The sequence below is a fragment of the Talpa occidentalis genome, unplaced genomic scaffold, assembly GCF_014898055.3.
Source record: "Talpa occidentalis isolate TD23 unplaced genomic scaffold, MPIMG_talOcc4v2.1, whole genome shotgun sequence".
Lineage (NCBI taxonomy): Eukaryota > Metazoa > Chordata > Mammalia > Eulipotyphla > Talpidae > Talpa > Talpa occidentalis.
This window is the reverse complement of record NW_026555331.1, coordinates 85,015,938-85,025,912: the sequence shown is the minus strand read 5'-3', so window position 1 is coordinate 85,025,912 and position 9,975 is coordinate 85,015,938. Positions and strand designations below refer to the sequence as shown.

The 9,975-nt window shown below is 35.7% G+C and overlaps 1 long non-coding RNA gene across 1 annotated transcript in view; it reads right to left on the bottom strand.

Moving 5' to 3' along the window:
- Positions 1-202: 202 nt before the first annotated feature.
- Positions 203-9,975, bottom strand: part of LOC129145312 (uncharacterized) — a 105,209-nt gene continuing 95,436 nt past the window's right edge. The window contains exon 6 of the long non-coding RNA XR_008550702.1: positions 203-425. This is a non-coding gene — a long non-coding RNA (uncharacterized LOC129145312). The remainder of the gene's footprint in view (positions 426-9,975) is intronic.

Below are 9,975 nucleotides of genomic sequence, written 5' to 3'. Positions count from 1 at the left end.
AAGTGTATCATACAGTACTGTTAACCACTATCAGCATAAGGTTGTATAGCATATCTCCAGAACATAATCATCTTGCATAACTGGAGTTTTGTACCTATTGAACTACAGTACTCCTCCCATCCCCCAACCTGTGGCATCTACCACTCTGCTCTCTGCTTCTGTGTATTTGATTAATTCAGTATTTCCTGTAAGTGTCCTAGGACTGGCCTATTTCACTTAGCATAGTGCCCTCCAGGTTCATGCAAGCTGTAGCAAATAGCAATATTTCCTTCTTTAATAAGGCTTAGTAATATTCCACGGGATGTAGACAACACATTTGCTCACTCATTTCTCCATCAACAGTTGCTTCCATATCTTGGCCATTGTGAATAATGCTGCAATGAACATGGGAGTGCAGATATCTCTTTGAGATCTTGATTTCAATTCTGAAAACATACACAGAAGAAGGGTTGCTGGATCTTTTTTTTTTGTGTGTGTGTATAACTATACATATGATTTTATTTTTAACAATGAAGAAAGAGAACGTAGGGGACAAAATCTTTTCTCCTCCCCCCCTTCTATGTTTCTTGACTGGTAATGTTGATGTAAAATAGAATAAAAGGAGAAAAAAAATTGACTTCATATATATGGAAGCCCCATAGATATGACACCTAGAGAAATGACCAGAATATTTTCCTTGTAGTTACTTTTAGGCAAAGAAGAACTGAGAATGAAATAATGATGCTGGATCATTTTTTGAGGACTTTCCATTCTGTTTTCCATTTTGAATATAGCACTAATTTTTATTCCCACCAACACTGAACAAGAGTTCCACTTTCCCTCACATCTTTGCTGAATATTTATCTTTCTCTTTTTAATGGTAGCTATGTTAACAGATATGGGGTAACACCTAATTGTGGTCTGGATTTTCATTTCCCTATAATTAGTGATATTGGGCATCTCTTCATATACCTGTAGGTCATTGTTGGAGAAACATCTATTCGAAAACTTTGCCAATTTTAAAATCAGGTTATTTGGGTGTTTTTGCTATTGAGTTGAAAGGATTCTTTATGTATTTTAGATATTAACCAAATGAGCTATATGATTTACAGATATTTTCTCCCATTCCATAGGTTGCTTTTTCATTTTGTTAATTTTTTTTATGCCACACAGAAGCTTTTCATTGTCCCTGGAAGGTGTGGTAATCAGAGGTTATTAATATTTTCATTTATTTTCTTGTATTTTTCAAATGTTCAAAAGACCATGATTTATTTTTACAATTGATAAAGAAAATGAAAGCAATTCAAACCATTTAACACAAGTCAATTCATGAAGCTAAGTGAAAAAGGAACTGAAAAATCGTTTGAACCTTGATAAAGATTATTTGAGGGCCTCCCCGGTGGCACAGTGGTTGAGCACTGGGTTGCGAAGCTGCCTGTGGTCTCTGCGGCGCTGGTTCGATCCCCGGCTGCTACCTGGCCACCAGAGGAGGGTCCCACATGGCGCGCAGACCTCTCCTGCCGCCCGCTGCTCCCCTCAGCAGTGTACTTCGGTCCTTCTGCCTACTCTGCTCCCCGCTCTGGCTCTGGTGAATTCTCTCACCCTCCCATGCTTCTGACTGTACCCAGTGCATGTATAAACAAAACAAACTAGCAAATAAAATAAATAAATAAATAAAACATGCCTCTATAAAAAAAAAAGCATAAAAAAATGTTTAAAAAAAAAAAAAGATTATTTGAGGGGGAAACTTGGACTTACATATATGGCTATTTTTATAATTCATGTTCACGAAATTCTTTCCCTTTACCATAGTTTTTTTGATGCTGATTAAATTAATGATGAAGGACTGAGAAACTAGCTGCTGAAACTTTTAAATTTCACTTTGTCAACCTAATTTTCTGAGTCTGAGAAAGGAAGTGATTAGAAATTGGAAACACACAAAAGGTTATCAACTTTTGTGCTTTATAATGACAACATCTAGCAGTTCCTATGAAAGGCAATACTAAGGCCATATTTTGTACTTTTAATGTGCTTCCTATATTTATTGGAAAAGGTTAGAGTAAACATATGCATCTCCTTAACGAGAATGCTACTGCTGATATTCCTATTTCTTATGAAAAATCCCAAATTTTATCAAGAACACAGAAAACAAAGCTAAAGGCAGAGGGTTTTTTTGTTTTTGTTTTTGTTTTTTGTTTTGCGAACTGTCGCTAAGTTTCCTTTTCATTACTGAAATATGGATCAGATTAAGACTGTGGTATTGATGAATAACATAATGAATAAAAGAATGACTAGCCTCCCTGGAGGAGAAGATATCAGTGTAGGGCTACAGGCTCCGTAATTCTGAACTGGAGAAAATGTTGGGCACATTGATACTCCTTTTGGAAGATTTTACACCAAAATTGGGACATCCTAATTGGGCCATGTCTGCACTCTATTCTTGCACTTTGCTATACACCTTGTTAGTGATTTCCAACCATCTTCTTCAGCTACACAAAAACTCAACCTTAAATTCTCAGAACTCCTCTCTATTTTCTTTATATGTTTATGTGGCATGGGATAATTTAGGAAATCCCATGAGTCTGTATATCAGACAAAAATGGGGTTTTAAGCTAAAAAGTCTGGAAAATGCTGTCCTGGGGGATCAATTCAGGAGATAATATGTTTCTATATTAATTGGAAAAATAAGAAGACTAATTCATTGCAGGGCAAAGTGATGTTGCTGTCACACTACAGAAAATCTTAAGGGTGAAGGGGATTATCAAGGCACAGATGCAATGAGTCATCTACATTCAAATGAAGGCTTCTAATTTGTGTTTAATACATTTTTAAGGGATGACAAGAGGTTTGGGGATTTTTCTTTTTCGGTAGCGTCTGCCCTTTCGATGTTCTCTGGAACCATCTGCCATTAAGAGTGATTAATTCTACTCGATATGGCTATCACTATCATATCATAATTATAAAACAATATACATATCAAAGTAAAAAATTTTAATTATAGGAATTAATAAACAATCAAATACCACCATGGAAATAAACGTGAAGGTATTGACAAATCTCTTACCCAATTCAATCAAAATATAGTTCTTTATTTCACTAGACCAAGAAAGGTGATACCATTGTTGGGAGTATTCTTGCAGGACCCAAATAAAGACTGGGTTGTGAAAACAGTAAGCCTTCCTCTCCAGGAGATCCGCACATTGATTAAAATACTTAGAGCCAGTAGAGCAAAGTGGTTTGAGTTTTGCATGCCACATGGAGCTGCCTCTGGAACTGAATTTTTTTCATGGTCTGAGTCATGGGCCTCATTCATTGTTTTCCAACTGTAAAACCAATTTACTAAACAGTCCATTTCCCCCCACCAATCTGTCAAGGCAAATAGTTCTACAGACAGATCGGTAAGTTTCTGGGCTCTCTTTCTTGCTTAGCATGTGTATTCATGTGCCAATATGGCACTAAATTATTAGGTCTTTATAAATAGAGTGTCTCACAGCACAAGTATCCATAGATACTTAGAGGCAGTTTTGCCTCCATATTTTCAACTCCACATTTAGATATCATGTTTATTGTTATTTTAAGCAGTCAGTGTTATTTCTTTTACCCTCAACTTTTTTTTTTCAACTTGGTAATTTTTTATTTGGTTTCAGCTCTAATCAATGTAATTGGTTTACTCGGTGCTGAATTTCAGCCCTCATTTTATGTACCGTAAGCACATTGCTCTCTGATGTATTATAATTTCTATCTCATCCTTTGCAATAATTTATGGAAAGAAAACCACTGTTTACTTTTTACAACAGACTTCCCTCAAATTCACTAATGAACTGTCCCAAGACAAATTGTGCAAACCTCGCTCCGAAGTTACCTGCATGGTGGAGTGTAAGATGTTGCATTGGCTTCCATGTGGGCAAGTTACTCATATCCAGAAAGTCTTGGCTATTCCTAAAATGTCCTTCTACACTCAACTTTACCAGTATTTGCTCACCATTCTTTCTTAAATTTCATACTTTGCTTTAAGGATGCTTTCCCCTCTCCCTTTGGCATAATTTTATAAATTCTTTCAGTAAATATTTATTATCAGTAAACTTAGTGTTTTCATTTGTTGTTGTTACTAATGTTTGAAAGCATCTTTATTTTGTCTTCATTTGGTCCAAAATTATGATCATTTTTTTTCTGGGTAATCATTCTAAGACGACAGTGACTTTTTTCCCTCAAGAATTTAAAGACTTTTAAAAACTTTGCTCCAGTTTCTATCAATATGAATGTTAGTTTTAGTTGTAATTCTAGTAGGTAAATGCAGACCTTTTAAAATTCTTATTTATCTCAGCCTTTTTGGTCATATAATTACTATGAACTCCAACTCAGGACATGTATGTAGGAATGTCTACGGTTATATGGTTAGGCTATTGTTCATGGTGAGATTTTTATTTTTCTGTCTATCCATCCATCCATCGATCCATCCATCTATCCATTCATTCATCATCAAACTATCTAGCTAATTGCTTTCCCTGGAGCCAAAATTGAGGTAAATAAGTTTCCCAACTGATATCCATTGTATGTGCCACTTTTTAATAGTTTTGTCTTTAATATAGTCTCTGCATTTGATTCCTCTACCCTGCATGCACATAAGTCTTCAAATTCTAGCTTCTAAATCACAAGTGATTTTCATTCATCCCCTAGTAATCACTTGCTTTAACACTTTATCTTTATCTCTCTGGATTCATGTTTCCTTATAGTTCAGGTCTGTGGTGATTTCCACAACTTTCCCAATCCCCAGCCATGCTTTTGAGATGATAATGTTACAGTTTATCAAGATATTTTATACAGAGACTGTATTGTCAGTTCAAATGTATAACTATTTAGTTAAATCAAATGTGTTGTAGAGTTCAGAAAACTCAAAAGCTTTTAAACTCTTCCTTAACATGCTTATCTACTCCTTTAAACCCTTAATATCTTTCAACTCTTCTCCATTAAGGGATGAATAAACTTCTCATCAGTTATAGGACCATAGAAATCTTTCTTCTGCCAAAATCTCAATTCAATATCCCACCTAGTCTCCTTAGTCTTTATAACTGCTTAGATTATTTACTTTGTTCAATTACCTCTGAATACTTCTGTTTCTTTCCTTTGATTTTCCTTTCCTGTATCTTCTATTGACTTTGAGTGTAATTGTAGCACTCATCAAAGGAAGATCAAGGTATTGTCTTAATACAGCCTTGGATCACAGTAAGAGAAACATATAAAAAATGTAAACATAATATGTGCCTTTCCAAAGTCTACATGGGGGAAGATGAAGGACAAATATCTGGACTTCTGATAGGAAATACGCCAATGTTGCTTTTATTTCTATATCTTTTAGAGAATTCTCCTGCCATCCTGCCCTCAGGTCCCTAATTCTGCCACTGCTTGGGATTAGCCTAGTGATGGCAAAAAAAGGAATAGCACAGGGCCTCCCCTGTTGGCACAGGCGATTGAGCGCCGCACTGTGAAGCTGTCTGCAGCCTCTGCAGCGCCAGTTCGATCCTGGCCAGCCGGTGAGGGTCCCACATGGCGCAGCAGACCTCTCCTGTTTCGCCAGCTGCTCCTCTCAGCAGTGTATTTTGTCAGTCTGCCTGTTCTACTCCTCGCTCTGTCTCTAGTGAATCCTCTCACCCTCCCACGCATCAGGCCTGTACCCCGGTTCTTGTATAAATAAAATAAATAAATCTTTAAAAAAAAAAGAAATAGCACAGAAGACAGAACTTTAAACTTCCTTGAGGAGGAGAGATGTGCTGGGAAAACAGTAAACTGAGGATATATCCATATACACATGATGGGTAGAGCTAAATAAAACATAGATTGCGTGTGAACAGTGTAGTCAGTACAAAGCAGAAGTTTTTGATGGCTTTATTTCTAGTTCTTGTCCCATAGTAGGTGCTCAATAAATATTTGTCAAAAGAATAAAAAATAAGTGATAAGAGTATTCAGTTTGAATTTAGGAGGTTGATTTATTTTCATGCCTTCTTCAAATAATATAAAAATATATAAGAATAATGTGATGATATAACATCAAAATAGAAATGAATCAGCTTAGGTAGACTCATTTTTGAAGTTCATTTTGTACAAAGAACACCAGTAAGTTAATATGTATTTATATCTTTGTTTCTCTGCTTTACCCGTGCCTAAAGTGAGCAGTCTTGGAGGCTATGCTATCGAAGCAGACATGAATATTTATGTGGTAGTTGATACCAGAAGAGCAGACATAGTGCCCGGGGGAAATAAGTCACTTCCTTAGCATCAGTCCTGCATTCCAGATTCTCATCAGTGAAGAAATGCGCCAGAATATCTCATTTACTGATCTTCCTTAAAAATCCCTCATACCTTACCTCTCCCTCGTATTTCTAGGTTTTCTATTATTTTTGTCAGTGTTGTCACCACTTTAACCTTTAAGGAAGGCAGGTGTTAATGAATGTATTTTTTTTTATCAACTGCAAATGTTGTCAAAATCAAAATGTATGTATAATTTCCTTTATATGGTAGATGTTTTTAGAAATTGGACTGCAATGTTAGGTTATTAAGCATATATTGGCCAAAAAATAATAATATGTTTTAAGTGTATTAGGGAAGGCTGCTGTGTAAAATCAATCACATAGTATTGGTGAATTTCTGAGACCCAACTATAGAAGTATTTGGAATTGGGTTAAAAATCAACCACTGTCTGCTTCTAAAACTCTTGATTTTCATGCTTTGGAATTACCAAAAAGAAAGATTTGTCTGTAAAATAAACTGAAGGCTATTTTGCATTTTATTTACCTTTTTATCTAATAGAATTGCTGTGTGTGTTATTTAAACAAAGCTTAATCTTATTGAACAGTATTTCCAAGAGAAACTCAGATGTATCCTGGATTTCTAAACTGGGTCAGGTGGTTCTCAAAGGAGGACCCCCAGTTCAGATATACTTCTCGAGGTCAGATAAAATAAAGTAAAATAAGTAAGTAAAACGGGCTAGTAATAATTCCATAAAGAGTATTCAAGGTTGCAGAAATGAAAAGCATTTACTCTAAGTTCCCTCAACTGTTACCTTGTGAAAATGTTGGCAACTGCCACATGTTCTTTTTCAAGAAAAGCAAAAATCAGAATCTAATGTGAAATTTTCCATTTGCAAAATATTAACAAAATCACCAAATGGGCAAAGATATGATCAGGAAATTCACAAAAGAGGAAATCAAAAAAGACAATAAACATTTGGGAAGGTGAATTGAATTTCATGGCATAGCTCAATTCTTCCAGCTATATTGGCTGCCCTTATTTAATCTCATTTGACTCTTCCTCAACTCTTGCATCTGTCAAGGTTTTTGTTCTCCAGAGCTTTGTCCTAGGATATCACCTCTTTTCTCTCTACACTTGTTCCCCACATACTTCCATCCAGTCTCTTTGTTTTAAAAGTCATCTGCATGCTGATGACTCTTAGATTTATATTTCCAGCCAGAACTTCTCCCCTAAATTACAAATTCAATTATTCAACTGTCTACTTAATATCTCCACTTGCTTGTCCGGTAGATATCTCAAAGATAACACAACCACTACCCAACCCCTGATTCCCACCCTCAAGTCTACATTTGCAGCCTGCCCCATCTCAGGAGATAAAAATCCCATTTTTCTGGCTGCTCACATCCTAAATAAAGAGGTTGACTCAGAATTCTCTCTCTTTCACATCTCATATCCAATCAAAAAGTTACATGATCTAATCAAAATATATTCAGAATCTGACCACTTTCACTGCCATCATGTGGTCAAAAACCAGTATCAATTTTTGCTTGGACGGCTGCAATAGTCAACAGTTATTGTTACTTCTATTCTTGGACCTCTTCAATGTATTTTCAAAACAGCAACTTTCTTTAAAATATTAAAATTGGGGTCTCCCTGGTGGTGCAAGGGGTTAAGATGGTACCTATGAAGATGTCCACAGCCTCTGCAGCATGAGTTCGATCCCCGGCTGGCCAAGGAGCAACCCACATGGCACAGCAGACCTCTCCTGTCTCGCCCGCTGCTCCCGTCAGCAGTGTATTTCAGTACATCTGCCTGTTCTGTTACCCACTCTGTCTCTGGTGAATCCTCTCACTCCCCACACCTCTGGCCTGTACCCCAGCTCTTGTATGCATGCATAAATAGATCTTGAAAAAAATTAAAATTTATTAAAGTGTAAGTTAGTTTATATTACAACTTGACTTAAATTGTCCATTGACTTCTCACTTTCTGTAGAGAAAAAGCTGAAGCCTTTCAGTGCCCCAAAGTGCCAAGGCATGGTTTCTTTTGTAGTATTATATTTATTTCCTACCTCTTCTCCCTGTGCTGTAGCCACCGATTTCACTGCAATTTCTTCCCAAGTTCAATGCTGCTCCTGTAACGTAGAGGGTTCTACATACCCTACGCTATCTGTTTCTGTGTCTCCATAATTCATATCATAACTTGATATACTATCACTTCTCTGTCCTCTTTCCTATAATTTTAAGTTCTATGAAGGAAGAAAATTTTGTCACTTTTTATTGCCAAGTTCTTTGCACCTAAAATATTATCTGATATACATTAATCTCTCAATAAATATTTGTTGAATTATTCAATAAATGGCAACAAAATAGTATTGAAGAGTGAAAAATTAACACAAAATCAAATTTTTAAAAATTCTCTTGATAGATCAGAATTATAATGGATATTGTAAAGACATGGATGTAGATGAAAAGTAGCCATTATATAATATGGGAAAGTATTTATTCCAATATAAAGCAAATTATCATATTCTAATTGATCAAATATTCAATATCTGTTAATTTTGATGACATAACAAAGTTACTGTTGATAGACTTCATTTAAAGCAGGGTGTAAGAGAAAATTAATGATGACATCTATACACAGATTGTATTTTTATTCTCTAGAAAGAAAAATCATACTAGAATCTTTTAAATTAGATCACCATGGATCTAATTTATACTGAAATGAAATACCAGTTTAATTGACTTAAAAAAATTAACTGTCCTAAGCTTCCTAAGAATACCCAATCATTTTTTGGTAACTATCTCCCATGTCTCTCATTTTTAACCACACCAGTATATTTTCATTTTGTTGATATTTTTATGCAAATACAACAAATCTAGAAAAAAAATACACAAAATATAAATACAGAGATTCAGTTATTGAAGATAAGCATGGGTGAATTTCCCTAATTTCCTTTTCCTTTCCTGTGTCTACTTCTGGTCTTCCAAGCCTTTATTCAAGGCTTCTTTCTTTCTCCTAGAGTAAGGTAACCCTGTTAACAGGATTGTCTAAAATATGGTTCATTTTAGGGAAGGAGACATGTGTCTTTTGAGGGATCAAAGCTTCTCTTTCTTTTCTTTAAAACCTCTCTCCAGGGCCTTGAATATTGAAAAGAGCACTATAAATATGTGTTGAATACAGGAACAAATGAAATCCCAATTACATTAATAGATGGTAAGGACACAGGGGTACACAGGTTCCTGCATACTCCAAAATAATGAATTGAAAGCAATGTAAGTGTTGAAATAGAAGAGGACAGATTGTCTGACGATCAACCTCCCTCCCCTATTTTTTTAATGCTTAATTTAAGAACAGAACATTTGATACTGAAATGTTAGACTTTATGAAGATGTAATCATTAAAATGAACAAGTTAATGAGGCAGAGAAAGAATGAGACAAGAACAAGTCTTTCAGAGCATCTTTGCATCAACAACTCTGCCATGATGGGAGACGCTCCTACACCTCAGGAGACAAGGAATGCAATCAAGCGCCAAACCGTATTAAATGGCTGCAGTCTAATGTGATAATTAAGAGGCCAACACGGGCTACTTCCTTTTTATTCTTTCTTTTCGGAATTACCCATTTTGATTGCTACTTCACTTGTCTCTGTAGAAGAAGGAAGCAAGAAGCCTGTCCTCAGTCTCATCAAAAGAAAACTTCCTCACCACTCCATAGAGTACAACAGCTTTCCAGTGACAACACCGCAC